This window comes from Anomaloglossus baeobatrachus, chromosome 2 (genome assembly GCF_048569485.1).
Source record: "Anomaloglossus baeobatrachus isolate aAnoBae1 chromosome 2, aAnoBae1.hap1, whole genome shotgun sequence".
In the NCBI taxonomy this organism is placed as follows: Eukaryota; Metazoa; Chordata; class Amphibia; order Anura; family Aromobatidae; genus Anomaloglossus; species Anomaloglossus baeobatrachus.
The window spans coordinates 662974097-662990530 of NC_134354.1; positions in this window are offsets into that span (position 1 = coordinate 662974097).

Here is a 16434-nt window from a genome sequence, read left to right on the forward strand (position 1 = left end):
CACGGACTCTAGGTCGGGGAGAAGCTTCAGGCAACCCAGCAATTAACCTGAGGAGGACAGGGCCTTTATGGACTGTTCCCACCAGCTCCAGAATCGGGGCACTAGTGCAACGAGGGGGATAGGGCTTTCCTTGCAAGCAGCCCACTGAAATCCCAAGCGTGAGCCCTGAGAGCAGGCTCCTCCACTTAGCCACAGTGGGGTGCGGAGCCCGGATAGCTCCAAGCTACCGGACCACAACGGACAATCTAAAACTTAGTGCCAGGAGGCAGGTTACGGACCACCATCAGCACTGTAGGGGACGGGACCCGGACGAGCTCCCTCGAGAGGCAACGGCGTACAGAGACTTGGTTTACTCTGTTGTCAGCGTCTGCTTCATTGCTGAGTGAGTACCCGACTGACCCCTGCACTGTGTCCCCGCATCACCATCCAGAGGCCCGGGGCCTACCCCTACCCGTGGAGGGCAACGTCACATAGCTGCCCCACTCCATCACCTTGGGTACTCCCATACGGCAGCGGCGGTACCGGGCCCGGGAGGAAACGCGTGATACTGAAATGAATGGTTTATGTGTAAAAGATGTGCAAAGCTAGTAAAATGATAGATAAATAGCTTGTACAGCTATTTAGTAGAATTATTAAATAATTAAAGTGAAAAAATGACATGGGTTCTCCCCTAGTTTTCATAACCAGCACAGGTAAAGCTGCAGCTGCCGGCTGCAACCCTCAGCTGTCTGCTGTGCCTTGTCTGGGTATCAAAAATAGAGGCGATCTTATGCAGTTTTTATTTTATTATTTAAATAAATAATAAAGAAAAGGGGGGGACCCCCCATTTTTTTATAATCAGCCAAGGTACAGCAGACAGCTGGGGACTGATATTATTAGAGTGGTTATTTGGCCCTTCCTAGCCTAAAAATAGCAGCCTGCAGCAACTCCAGAAGTGGAGCATCCATTAGATGTCCCAATTTCGGCGCTGAACCCGGCTCTTCCAATTGCTCTAGTGCGGTGGCAATCAGGGTAATGCTTTATGGGGTTGATGCCAGCTGTGTAATGTCAGCTCTCATCAAGCCCTGGTGTAGTAATGAGTAAGCGTCTATCAGACACCCCCATTACTAACCCAGTAGATGTAAACCGACCCCCCCCCAAAAAAAAAATATATTTTTAACACACAACTGACACAAGCCCTCATTCGCCAATTTATTAAAAAAATTAAGTTCACTGCTGCCGGCGATTCTCACACAGCGCAGCGTAAGAGACGGCAGGGACTGCTGTTCCAGCCTATGGGGCTCGTTCTGTGAACATTATTCATAGGCTGGGCTAATGAGTCAGGGAACGTTGTGGGACCTTTATGTGAATTACAGGGGAACGTCATGGCTGTTTCAATTTTTTTTAATAAATTGGTGAACGAGGAACTGTGTCCTGTCTTTATTTCTTTAATTCTCTCCTTTTCTGTCTTTCAGGTTCGCTTTTATAGACTACTGCAGATTTGTTGGATAACGTCAGAACTTCAAGGCTTTTTTTTTTTAAATAAATTGGTGAATAAGGGCTAGTGTCGGGGGGGTGTTTATTTTAAGTAAAAAAAATGTGCAGGTTTTTTTTTCTATTTACATCTATTGGGTTAGTAATGGGGTGACTGAGAGACACCCACCCATTACTAATATCAGGGTTTGATGATAGCTGTCAATTACCCCAATTGCCACTGCATCAGGGAAATCGGAAGAGCCGGATTCAGAGCTAGAATTGGCACATCTAATGAATGTGCTGTGCCATGCCTGGGGCGGTTGCAGGCTGGGAAGGGGCAAATAACCATGGACTTTCAAACCCTGATAATACTGGCTGTCTGCTGTACCTTGGCTAGTTATGAAAAATGGGGGGACCTGACTCGTTTGTTTTTAAATTATTTATTTAAATAATTAAAAACTAAATAAATAACAGCATGGGATCAACTATCTATCTATCTAGCATTTATCTATCTTTTAGGCCCCCTTCAAACGTCCATGATTCCGGTACGTATGACGTTCATTTTCATACGTATCGGAGAGACGGACATACGCAGAACCATTAAAATCAATGGGTCTGCGCGCACATCCCTATTTTCTCAAAGACGTGTGTCCGTGTGCTCCACACAGCAACATGTCCTGTTTTTTCTCCGGCAGCATGGCTATTACACGGATTGCACACTGATGTGATCTGTGTGACATGTACCGGAGAAAACCCGTTTTTGAAATAAAATTATTTTCAATAATCACCTGTCTCTAGCCCTGCTGTCTTCAGCGCTGCTGTTACTTCCGGGCCCGCTCATTATGCTCATGCATATTCACTGCACCGCGGACCCAGAAGCAACAGCGTCGGAGACAGCAGCCCTGGGGACAGGAGAGTATAGACGTTCCTGCTGTCCGTGTTCTATCACAGATACCACACGGAGAGTACACTGAGAGCACACGCTGAACATACACAGGGAACACGCACACACATACGCACTCACACCATGAACTGTTAAAAACATGCATTTTTATTACGGAAGTGTGAAGGGGCCTTACACTTAAAAAAACACTAATTTCAGTATCATGCCATCCGTGTTCTGTTTGTATTTGATCTGTGCTGCTGGAAAAAATAGATTTCTCTCCGTGTGAAAATACAGATGTGTGAAGATCTTCAGTGATTGTAAATAGTATGCGTGTGAACTTGTCTCTGGTACTTTTGAATACGGACCAGAGACGACAGGACATATGAACGAGGCCTTAGGCTGTGTGCAGACAGAGCTTTTGTAGATGATCTGGTACAAAAACTGCTACGAAAAAAATGCTTGAAACACTCCTCCAATTTATTTCACTGTTGCTGCTGTTTGCTGCTCATGTGAGTTTTTAAGTGTTTTTTTTTCCACTTCAGTATTAAAAATCACTTTCTGGGGCGTGGCTTAGCCGGGGAAGAAGAAGGATGCACATGGAGGAGCTCCTGCATCTCAATTTGTAATCTAGTGACATCCAATGCCGATCCTTAAGAAAAAGTGGCCCCAAGACAAAATCCATCTCCCTACATCTGCTGTGGAGCCCAGGAAAACAACTTTGGAGCGTTGGGGAAACTGAGTGAGTAGCGGCCTGATTACAGTGCTGAAGCCAGGGCCTAAAGTAGCAGCCATACCAACCATACAACTACCAGTCCCCAGAGACTAGAAGGGTGCAGCAGCACTGCGATTTACTGACAGAAGAAGCATTGCTCCAAGCTCCCTCCTGCCCCACTGCCTGCAGGGACTGAGGGAGAAGGCCAGAAGAGAGAGGGCTTGCTAGATGTATGGGAGCAGCTGCCATTAGAATCCATCAGAGAGGCACAGCACCTGCACCACTCCGACCTCCCTCCCCCCCTTCATTTCTCTTGGCTGGAGCTAGAGAGAGGGGTTCTGGAGGAGAGGAGGCCTGCGCCCAAGGATAAATATCACCTAATTGCTCCTGGATTGGGTTGCCACCTGAGAGAGTGGGGCCCCAAGTTCCCCCTGCACCTCCATTTGTAACACTGTGAGGAGAGGGAGAGAGACTGCTGATAGCAGAGCACAGCAGATAGCTACACCATCAATCAGCAGAGGTACCTGGAAAACAGGAACAGAGACACTGGCCTGGGATCCACTCCTGTACTGGGGTTTACAGAGAGGAGGGGAAGGCTCAGGGAGAGGAGACAGAACTGTAAGGGGTTAAGTTCCTAGGACAGCACCAAGACCAGAGCGGCCTGGTTCCCTCCCCCGTGCTCATCTGGACAATAAAAGACCAGCACAGGGGAAATTTAACTCATCCCAAGCTGCCTGTTGCTGGATCGCAGATGCTGCTCACCCCATGTTAATGCAGCAAAACGTAAGTGGCTGGACATAAAACCCCTCTAGGTTATACATTGATATATAAAAAGTACAGCTAGAGCTGACGATTCTAAGCATACAACAAACAGAAGCTCCAGTATAAGGTGCAAGAACAATGTGCAACAGTGGGGAACAGTGACATCTAGTGGTCAAGATAAGAAAAGGGCTGCAGCAGCTGAGATATAGAAAGTTAAAAGGGGAAGGGGAAAAAAAAAAAAGAGGACAAGCTTTCTCCAAATGCGTTAACCCAACCTACTTTCTCCCAGCAAAGTTCTATTAAGACCAGGTCTAGAAAATGGGGAAAAACTACAAATTACAATTTGACGAGCCAAACAAAACCCTGAAAACTCCAAAGAAGAACCAGGAAGGGGCTAAATCTAAAAAACAACACAACCAAGAGATGTCAGCACAAAAATCCAGACAAGCACCAACCACCAACTTCACACTGTCAGACAGTGATGAGGATGAAGAGACACTAAGCGGAAATGCCAATCTCATGGAACACATCAAAGCCCTTCCTACAGCAAACTGCATCAGAAACCTATTTAAGGAATTCACGCAGACCATAAAAGAAGAGATGGCTGAACTTAAAAGCGACATAAAACAGATCTATACAAGAGTTCATACCCTTGAAAACGACTTTGACCAAATTACAACGCACTCAGAGAGAGAGTGACAGAAATCCTGATCGACAAACAAAAAGAGATCTTCTTGCAAAAACTTCATATAGATGATCTCGAGAACAGGTCCAGAAGGAATAACCTTCGAATTCGAGGATTACCAGAATCAGTAGAAGACAAAGACATTCACACAGCCCTTACACAGATATTTAATACCCTACTTGGCAAAAAAGAAACCATTGACATAGGGTTAGAAAAAGCCCACAGAGTTTACAAACCCAAAACAGCAAACTGGGATAAACCAAGGGATGTTCTATGTTGTTTACAAAGCTTTAAAATAAAGGAACAAATCTACCAAAAAGCGAGCTACACCCGCAAGGTTGAATATGAAATACAAATCTATCAGGACCTTTCAAAGCTCACTTTAGATCTGAGAAGACAATTACAGCCCTTAACAAAAACACTGAGAGAAAAAAAATATAATCTACAGATGGATGTTTCCTTTTGGTTTAGCTATCTCCTTTGACAACAAAAATCTAATAATCAGAACTCCAGACGATCTTCCCTTTGTCCTCAATAAGTTGGACTTAATGCATAGAAAGATACCAGATTGGACCTCCGCTGAAGATTTCCTTCACTTGTCTGCACTACCTAAACGTGACAAATGGACCACAACATCACCACCCAGAGCAAGTAAAGTGAGAAAACTGAATCAGGGGACAAAGAAGACTCCAAGAAAAAGACAAAGGGAACAAGATGAAAATGGATGATGACTCTCCAATACCTTTATATACCTGACCTCATTATTCATGTTTAAGAAATACCCTGATGAGAAACGGAAAAGAAAAGATATTCATAAAAAAAAAAAATCCTTTTTTTTTTTTCCTCTCTCTCTCTCCCTCCTCTCCCTCTGTTAACCTTCCACCCAACGTTTTCGTTCGGGGGGAGGAGGAGAGAATTGGAGAGAAGTCGTAGTTTTGTCTAAGTTTACCATATGATTGCGTACGTTCCCAATTCAGTTCCTGTTCTAAAGACATTAAATTTGTTGAAATAGAGACATCGGGACTTAGTCCTCTTTCTATCTGCCTGTTATTTGTGCATATCGTTCAATCAATCAATCAAGTCACAATTCTACAAAGAACTCTCTTGGACGCTCATGACCTCTATCCTCATCGTTCAAGCAACAGAACCGAAGACCATTGGTTGTAACTATACAAATATGGAATGTTTGCTTTAATTGGTTATTATTTATCATTTATAACTGACTTGTTATCTCACCCTCTTACATTACATTTACTGATAAGACTTAGCTGGGAGATAGTGCCCCCTAGTTCACTTCACTGAAAGTGTCAAGTACATACAGTTAGGTCCAGAAATATTTGGACAGTGACACAAGTTTTGTTATTTTAGCTGTTTACAAAAACATGTTCAGAAATACAATTATATATATATATATATATAATATGGGCTGAAAGTGCACACTCCCAGCTGCAATATGAGAGTTTTCACATCCAAATCGGAGAAAGGGTTTAGGAATCATAGCTCTGTAATGCATAGCCTCCTCTTTTTCAAGGGACCAAAAGTAATTGGACAAGGGACTCTAAGGGCTGCAATTAACTCTGAAGGCATCTCCCTCGTTAACCTGTAATCAATGAAGTAGGTAAAAGGTCTGGGGTTGATTACAGGTGTGTGGTTTTGCATTTGGAAGCTGTTGCTGTGACCAGACAACATGCGGTCTAAGGAACTCTCAATTGAGGTGAAGCAGAACATCCTGAGGCTGAAAAAATCCATCAGAGAGATAGCAGACATGCTTGGAGTAGCAAAATCAACAGTCGGGTACATTCTTAGAAAAAAGGAATTGACTGGTGAGCTTGGGAACTCAAAAAGGCCTGGGCGTCCACAGATGACAACAGTGGTGGATGATCGCCGCATACTTTCTTTGGTGAAGAAGAACCCGTTCACAACATCAACTTAAGTCCAGAACACTCTCAGTGAAGTAGGTGTATCTGTCTCTAAGTCAACAGTAAAGAGAAGACTCCATGAAAGTAAATACAAAGGGTTCACATCTAGATGCAAACCATTCATCAATTCCAAAAATAGACAGGCCAGAGTTACATTTGCTGAAAAACACCTCATGAAGCCAGCTCAGTTCTGGAAAAGTATGCTATGGACAGATGAGACAAAGATCCACCTGTACCAGAATGATGGGAAGAAAAAAGTTTGGAGAAAAAAGGGAACGGCACATGATCCAAGGCACACCACATCCTCTGTAAAACATGGTGGAGGCAGCGTGATGGCATGGGCATGCATGGCTTTCAATGGCACTGGGTCACTTGTGTTTATTGATGACATAACAGCAGACAAGAGTAGCCGGATGAATTCTGAAGTGTACCGGGATATACTTTCAGCCCAGATTCAGCCAAATGCCGCAAAGTTGATCGGACGGCGCTTCATAGTACAGATGGACAATGACCCCAAGCATACAGCCAAAGCTACCCAGGAGTTCATGAGTGCAAAAAAGTGGAACATTCTGCAATGGCCAAGTCAATCACCAGATCTTAACCCAATTGAGCATGCATTTCACTTGCTCAAATCCAGACTTAAGACGGAAAGACCCACAAACAAGCAAGACCTGAAGGCTGCGGCTGTAAAGGCCTGGCAAAGCATTAAGAAGGAGGAAACCCAGCGTTTGGTGATGTCCATGGGTTCCAGACTTAAGGCAGTGATTGCCTCCAAAGGATTCGCAACAAAATATTGAAAATAAAAATATTTTGTTTGGGTTTGGTTTATTTGTCCAATTACTTTTGACCTCCTAAAATGTGGAGTGTTTGTAAAGAAATGTGTACAATTCCTACAATTTCTATCAGATATTTTTGTTCAAACCTTCAAATTAAACGTTACAATCTGCACTTGAATTCTGTTGTAGAAGTTTCATTTCAAATCCAATGTGGTGGCATGCAGAGCCCAACTCGCGAAAATTGTGCCACTGTCCAAATATTTCTGGACCTAACTGTATACTGTCGAAAAGTACTACATCCTAGGTCCACGCCCCCACGGACCGGAAAATCCACTATTGCAGATTACACTGGGAGGGATTGGCTTGGCTTACTCTATCCCTTCCTGCTGCAAATTTTCTTTGTTTTTTCATTTTTCAATTTGAGAAATCCACAACGTCTCAAGGCTATGGCTAAGAGACTCAAATATCTCACACTCTATCCTATACTAAATCTTTTTCACCCTTCCCAGATACCTACCCAAATTTCAAAGATGAATTATCAATTATTTAATGGTAACTATGGCTAATCTTAACTTTATAACGTTCAATGTTAAAGGCATGAACATCCCCCAAAAAAGATCACAAATACTGAGCTATCTTAACAAACACCAAATAGATATCGCTCTTCTCCAGGAGACTCACTTCAAGAAGACGTACACACCAGTAACAAAAAATAAGGTCTACACCAGATGGTTTAATGCCAATTCCCCAATCAAGAAAAATAAAGGGGTCTCGATTATTATCCATAAAAAGATACCCTTTAACCTCAAAGACGTCATTTATGATCCAGACGGCAGGTTCATCTTCTTGAAATGCCAACTATACAACTCCTTATACACAATCATAAACATCTACGCCCCAAATACTAACCAGCTGCCCTTCTTTAAGAAAATATTCAACACTCTGCATCTTTTTTTCAGAAGGGAATATAATATTAGGAGGGGACTTCAATATCCCCCTACACCCTCCATCAGACACCTCAGATGGACATTCAACAATCCCAATTAAAACAGTAAATTTCATTGAAAATCCCTCACAGAATTACTTCTGGTCGACAGCTGGAGGATCTCATACCCCTCAACCAAAGATTGCTCTTATTACTCACAAGTCCATAAGAAATACTCCAGAATAGATTATCTATTCATACCCCATCAACTTCTAAGCAATGTTGAAAAAATACATTATGATATAATATTACTTTCTGATCATGCCCCCCTACTTTTAAACATAAAGCTTTCACAAGGCAGAAGACGCCCACTCAATTGGAAACTCAACAATAGTTTAATAAAAAAACAAAACTTCTCAAGACTACATAAGATTGTCCATCCAAAACTACTTTAGAGAAAATTGCTTCAATAACATATGTGACCCTAACGTTTGGGAAGCCCACAAAGCAGTTCTACGAGGTACTTTAATAGAATTCGGCACTAGAACCAAAAAAGAAAGAGAAAAAACAACAATTTCCCTTCTAGACCAAATAAAAAAACTTAGAAGGACAACATAAAACAAAATCAAAACACTTCATTACAGAAGGACTTATTCAAGCTAAGATCTGAGCTCAGAGCTCTTTTAAATCAAAAAAGCGAAAAATACCTTAACTATGCAAGGTTTCGATCCTATCTTTACTCCAACAAAAGTGGACGTAATTTAGCAAACATGATTAAAAAAACAAATAAATACAACATATATCACAAAAATTAAAAATACGAATGACAAAGTACATCACAAAACTGAAGACATTGCTAATATTTTCTCTTCATACTACTCTAACTTATACAACCTCACAACAGCACAAGAGTCTCAAGAGGAGAAAACAAAACTCATAAAAACTTTCCTAAAAGATCTGAAATTACCTAAACTCACAACCCAACAAGTACAAAATCTAACGATCCCAATATCCTCCCAAGAAGTAGAATCATCCATAAACTCAACTCCGGGAGGGAAAAGTCCAGGCCCGGATGGTTTTTCAATTGAGTACTACAAAATTTTTAAAACAGAACTAGTTCCACATATGACGAACTATTTTAACTATATAAACAAGAATAAACCATTCAATAAAGAAGCCCTAACAGCTCACATAACTCTAATCCCAAAAGAAGGAAAAGATCCATCCCTTTGCGGAAGCTATAGACCAATTTCGCTGATTAACAATGACGTAAAACTGTATGCCAAAATCATAGCAAAAAGAATGCAAAACATAATACCTGATCTTATAAACCTAGAACAAGTGGGATTTACAAAAGAGAGAGAAGCAAAAGATAATGTAATTAAAACACTAAATGCCATTCAATATGCAAAACATAACAATATTGAAACTGCAATCATCACATCAGATGCAGAAAAAGCTTCCGACCGCGTCAATTGGCTATTTATCGAACAAACTTTAAAAAAATTTGGTTTCCCACCCTTATTCGTTGACAAAATCCTGGCACTTTATACCACCCCAACCGCAAAGCTAAAAATAAATAATGAACTCTCCTCTAGTTTTAACATAAAAAAATGGAACCAGACAGGTCTGTCCCCTTTCACCACTTCTATTTATTCTAACAATAGAAACCTTTCTCCAGAAAATAAGACAAAATCCCAAGATCTCAGGCTTGAAATGCAACCAAATAGAATACAAATCCGCGGCATTTGCAGATGACATACTTTTCATTTTAACGAAACCTTCAAATTCAATTAAGGCCCTGTAGCGGGGTGGGGGTCCCCCAGGACGACAATGAGGCAGTGACCCAAAACAGTCTGATCCAAACAGTTTTATTGTCCTTGCTGTACAGGAAAAGTCATCCGGAACACAGCCAAGTTACTCACAGTCCATACGGTTCTCCGTCACACAGGCACGGCTTGCCGTAGGAGACGGTCTTACTATACTCCGTTTTGTTATTCCCGGGGGTCCACAGACCTGTGTTATAGTTCCACACAGGCCTGAACTCTCTTCAGTTTCCTGCTCTGCAGCTTACACAACACGCTCTGCCCCACCCAGGCCTTTACAAAGAGCTTTTAAATGAGAACTGTGGACATGAGCCACCTGCATAACCCGGCCTGGAGGTTTCCGGACTGACCACTATGTAGGGCTCTAATATGTTTCTGTGCGCATTCTGGGAGATACGTACCGTCCGTCACATATCAATGGCCCCGCTATCTCACAGCCCTTACCGCAGATTTCAAGTTATATAGTGAAGTCTCCAACTTCAAAATAAATTTTTCAAAATCCCATTTATTAAACATTAACATTCCCCCCAAAATATGGAAAGATGTATCAGAATCATCCCCTTTCAGTATTAGCAATTCCATCACCCACCTAGGCGTAAGAATTAGCAACTCCCTGTCTCAACTATACGATCTGATTCTCAAGCAACTTTTTCACAAAATAGAAGCCGACATTTCTGCTTGGAGCAGTTTACCAATCTCGTGGTTTGGGAGAACCAATTTAATCAAGATGATCATTCTGCCAAAATTCTTATATCTTCTACAAGTAATCCCTACAGATATCCCACAACATTTCTTCAGCAAATTGAAAAACATGATCTCAAATTTTATATGGCTTAAAAAGAGCCATAGACTAAAGTACACTATACTGACTGCTCCTAAATCTAAAGGAGGTACAGGACTCCCAGATTTTGAACGCTATTGGCTAGCCACACACACAGCCAGACTCATGGAGATGAGGACAAACCCCCCTAGAAAACTGTGGACTACCTTGGAAATCAGCAACTTAAAAGGAGACCTATCACATTTTCTATGGCCAACCCCTCACAACAGATTCAAATATAAAGACATACTGAACCCTTTTACCAAAGTAACACTTAAGCTTTGGCACAAATTTAATAAAAAACTAGATCTAATTCCGAACATTTGCAGAGCCACCCCCATTTTACATGTAATCCCGCAAAAATGTAGACTCCTAAAAAACAAAATTAGGACATCAAAAAATCTCTGCAACATAACACTATCAGAGATAATCCATAACCATGAACCATTAACTATACAAGAGCTAAAATCCATCTTTAATCCAATAGATTTAAAAGATAAAGACCTAGCCATCATTAGAGACCTAGCTTCATATCACATCCCAGATATTTCCCCTTCAAACCCGTCCCCCCAACAAGAATTTCTACTACATGCTCAAGGGAAGAATAGGCTAATCTCAAAAATATACAAGCTACTATATAACACTTCAGAAAAACCTTCATAGGCTATGTGCGCACAGTGCGTGTTTCGCGGCGTTTTTGCGCGTTTTTCGGGTGCGTTTTTGGCCTCAAAACTGCATGGCTTTGCTTCCCCAGCAAAATCTATGAGTTTTCAATTTTGCTGTCCGCACACAACTGTTTTTTTAAGAGATCAAAAATGCAGCAAAACGCAGCCAAAAACGCACCAAATCGCGGTAAAAACGCATGCGTTTTTTGCCGCGTTTTTTGATGCGGGTGCGTTTTTGTGCGTTTTTAGCGGCCAAAAACGCAGCGTCAAAAAAACGCAGTGTGTGAACTTAGCCATACATTAACAGATGGGAAATTGAACTAAGCACCACCTTCAACCCTAGTGAAATTCAAATGATCTTCAACAACGCCCACAACCTATCAACCTCATCTAGATATCAAGAACTCAACTATAAAATTATCTCACGGAGGTATAAAACCCCAGACATTCTCTGCAAAATTGACAACTCCTTGTCGCCACACTGCTGGAGATGTAATCAAATGACTGGCACCCCTTCACACATTTGGTATCATTGCCCAAAAATAGCAAAATATTGGGATTCCGTTAAAATTCACATAGAAAATGCTCTCAAGACCAAACTCCCTTTCAACCCAAACTTTATTATCCTCAATCTAGATCTACAAAAGGAACACCTAAACAAACTCTCAATAATACCTCATCTCATAAATGCAGCAAAACGTCTAATAGCCAGACACTGGAAAGAAGGTGATGCACCGAGTCTAACCGAGTGGTTCAATGAATCAAATCTTATAAGTATACATGAAAAAGCCCGATTGCATTACACTAGGAAAAATGCGAAGCTTTTAGAATCTTGGGACAAATGGGACAGATACCAGAAGCTAACTAAAATCTCTTGACAAATTTGCTCATCCAAAGATAACACATTAGCTCAGAAACCGAATAGACAGTTAAAGGGGTGGTTCACCCATTTTTTTTATTTTCTGTAGGAGTTATACTTACCTTTCTAGGCGTCTTCTCCATTGGCTTCTGTTTCCATTTCTGGCACTGAGCGGCGCTATGCTGCACGCTCAGTGCCTGTCACATGACCCCCTGGAGCTGTGGCCGCCGGAGTCCTCTGACGTCCCGGCATTTCCGGGCTCTCAAACTGGACGGGTACGTCATAGGATGCCGGCGCCACTCAGATTGAGTGACAGGGCTGTGGGCGGTGACTACTGCACGTCACAGCTCAGCATCGAGGGGAGGATCCGGAGGAAGTCAGTCTGGAGCCGGAAGCGTCCTGCAGATGGAGAGGAACGGGGCGCCAGTGTGCAGTACAGGGGGGGTCTTCAGCTGAATCCCCCCCCTGCACGTAAGTATGTGATCACACTGTCCACCTGCCCGCTCTGCTGCGATGTCAGGAGAGCGGCCGGTGTCGGGCAGTGTGATCGTGTGCTCCTCCCAGCAGCAAGACACTGACAGCCATGTCACCGCTGTGCTCTGCCATCTGTCCTGCTGCATGGGACCAACTGTCTGCACTCTGTCACCTGCACCACAAGTCACAGAGTGGAGACAGTTGGTGACAGAGCACCTCTGCCCCCCCCTCTTCTTTCCCCACTCTCTTCTCCCCCCCTCTCTTCTCCCCCCTCTCTTCTCCCCCCCTCTCTCTTCTCACCCCCTCTCTCTCTTCTCCCCCCCTCTCTCTCTCACCACCCTCTCTCTCTTCCCCCCTCTCTCTTCCCCCCCTCTCTCTCTTCTCCCCCCTCTCTCTCTTCCCCCCCTCTCTCTCTTCCCCCCCTCTCTCTCTCTTCCCCCCCTCTCTCTCTTCTCCCCCTCTCTCTCTTCTCCCCCCTCTCTCTTCTCCCCCCTCTCTCTTCTCCCCCCCTCTCTCTTCTCCCCCCTCTCTCTTCTCCCCCCCTCTCTCTTCTCCCCCCCTCTCTCTTCTCCCCCCCTCTCTGTCTTCTACCCCCTCTCTCTCTTCTCCCCCTCTCTCTCTTCTCCCCCCTCTCTCTCTCTTCCCCCCCTCTCTCTCTCTTCCCCCCTCTCTCTCTCTTCTCCCCCCCCTCTCTCTCTTCTCCCCCCCTCTCTCTCTTCTCCCCCCCTCTCTCTCTTCCCCCCCCTCTCTCTCTTCTCCCCCCTCTCTCTCTTCTCCCCCCTCTCTCTCTCTTCCCCCCTCTCTCTCTTCTCCCCCCTCTCTCTCTTCTCCCCCCTCTCTCTCTTCCCCCCCCCTCTCTCTCTTCTCCCCCCTCTCTCTCTTCTCCCCCCTCTCTCTCTTCTCCCTCCCTCTCTCTTCTCCCCCCTCTCTCTTCTCCCCCCCTCTCTCTTCTCCCCCCTCTCTCTCTTCTCCCCCCTCTCTCTTCTCCCCCCCCCTCTCTCTTCTCCCCCCCTCTCTCTTCTCCCCCCCTCTCTCTCTTCTCCCCCCTCTCTCTCTCTTCTCCCCCCTCTCTCTCTTCTCCCCCTCTCTCTCTTCTCCCCCCCTCTCTCTCTTCTCCCCCCTCTCTCTCTCTTCTCCCCCCTCTCTCTCTCTTCTCCCCCCTCGCTCTCTCTTCTCCCCCCCTCTCTCTCTCTTCTCCCCCCTCTCTCTCTCTTCTCCCCCCCCTCTCTCTCTTCTCCCCCCTCTCTTCTCCCCCCTCGCTCTCTCTTCTCCCCCCTCGCTCTCTTCTCCCCCCTCGCTCTCTTCTCCCCCCTCGCTCTCTTCTCACCCCCTCGCTCTCTTCTCACCCCCTCGCTCTCTTCTCCCCCCTCTCTCTTCTCCCCCCCTCTCTCTTCTCCCCCCCCCTCTCTCTTCTCCCCCTCTCTCTCTCTTCTCCCCCCTCTCTCTCTCTTCTCCCCCCTCTCTCTCTCTTCTCCCCCCTCTCTCTCTCTTCTCCCCCCTCTCTCTCTCTTCTCCCCCCTCGCTCTCTCTTCTCCCCCCTCTCTCTCTCTTCTCCCCCCTCTCTCTCTCTTCTCCCCCCTCGCTCTCTCTTCTCCCCCTCGCTCTCTCTCTTCTCCCCCCTCGCTCTCTTTTCTCCCCCCTCGCTCTCTTCTCCCCCTCGCTCTCTTCTCCCCCCTCGCTCTCTTCTCACCCCCTCGCTCTCTTCTCACCCCCTCGCTCTCTTCTCACCCCCCTCGCTCTCTTCTCACCCCCTCGCTCTCTTCTCACCCCTCTCGCTCTCTTCTCACCCCTCTCTCTTCTCCCCCTCTCTCTCTCTTCTCCCCCCTCTCTCTCTCTTCTCACCCCCCCCTCTCGCTCTCTCTCTTCCTCGCTCTCTCCTGGCATGGTCAGTACAGAAATCTCTCCATCGTGGAGGGGTGAGAGGGAGTAATAAACATGGAGTCCCTACTGTGTCTGTGTATTTATTTCTAATAAAGTATTTTTCTCTGTGTGATGTCTTTTTTTTTTTAAAACCCTTTGTTGGAGATTCTTAATGGCCAGGTTAAACTTGGCCTGACATTAAGAATCTCGGGCTTTATACCAGCTGGTAAAACATAGCTGGTATTAACCCCAGCGTGCCACCTGCCACCAGGGCCACTGGAAGAGTTGGATACAGCGCCTGAAGATGGCGCTTCTATGAAAGCGCCATTTTCTGGGGTGGCTGCGGACTGCAATTCGCAGTGGGGGTGCCCAGAAAGCTTGGGCACCATTCACTGTGGATTCCAATCCCCAGCTGCCTAGTTGTACCCGGCTGGACACTAAAATTAGGCGAAGCTCACGTCATTTTTTTTTTTAAATTATTTCATGAAATTCATGAAATAATTAAAAAAAAGGGCTTCTCTATATTTTTGGTTCCCAGCCGGGTACAACTAGGCAGCTGGGGGTTGGGGGCAGCCCGTAGCTGCCTGCTGTACCTGGCTAGCATACAAAAATATGGCGAAGCCCACGTCATTTTCTTAAAAACGTTTTCAGGGAAAAACCTTTATAAAAAAAAAATGCTTCCCTGCATTTCTATTGCCAGTGAAAGTAACACCAAGCAGCGGGGGCTAGCAGCCAGTAGCTGCTTTGGTTACCCTTAGCAATAGAAAATGCAGCGGGAGCCCACAAACAATGTGATTTTTTTGTTTTTTTATTTTTAATGATTTTTTTTTTTAAAAAAATCGGCATGGGCTTTGCCCATCGAGCACCAGAGCATTTTACTTCTCATTCATCCCAAGTAATCAGATGACTCCAGTGTCGGCCGATTACTTGTTCTGTGTCCCCCTGCATCCATCGCAGCGTGTACGGGCTGTGAGGTCAGCCGAGTGGAGACAGTGACATGCTCTGCTCTGACACATAGTGTGCTGCATGTCACTATCTTTCACCACTCTGGTACTTGTTGTGCAGGTGACCGGATGCTACATGTCACTAACTGTCTCCACTATGGGACTTGTTGTGCAGGTGAGAGTGTATACAGTTGGTACTATGCAGCAGAAATCACAGAGTGGGGCAGTTAGTGACATGTATCATCCGGTCACCTGCACAACAAGTCCCAGAGTGGATACAGTGACATGCAGCACACTATGTGTCAGAGCAGAGCATGTCACCAACTTGCTCTGCTCTGTCACCTGCGGTGCTGCATGTCACGTTTTTGCCGCGATTTGGTGCCTTTTTTGCTGCGTTTTTGCTCACTGCGTTTTTAATCAGTGCACAATGCCATTAAAGATTGTTGATGAAAAAAAAAAAGTTCTGATGTCATTTCCTTATTCAAAATGTTCATTGTATGCAGGAGAGCAGACAGCAGCTGCAGAACTACAAGGCTCAGCATCCTCCATTCACTAGTGTATGCAGGAGAGCAGACAGCAGCTGCAGAACTACAAGGCTCAGCATCCTCCATTCACTAGTGTATGCAGGAGAGCAGACAGCAGCTGCAGAACTACAAGGCTCAGCATCCTGCATCCAGGACTGTATGCAGTTTTTTACCCAAAAAGAAAAAAAAAATGACGTGGGCTTCGCCATATTTTTGTATGCTAGCCGGGTACAGCAGGCAGGTACGGGCTGCCCCCAACCCCCAGCTGCCTATTTGTACCCGGCTGGGAACCAAAAATATAGAGAAGCCCTTTTTTTTTTAATTATTTCATGAATTTCATGA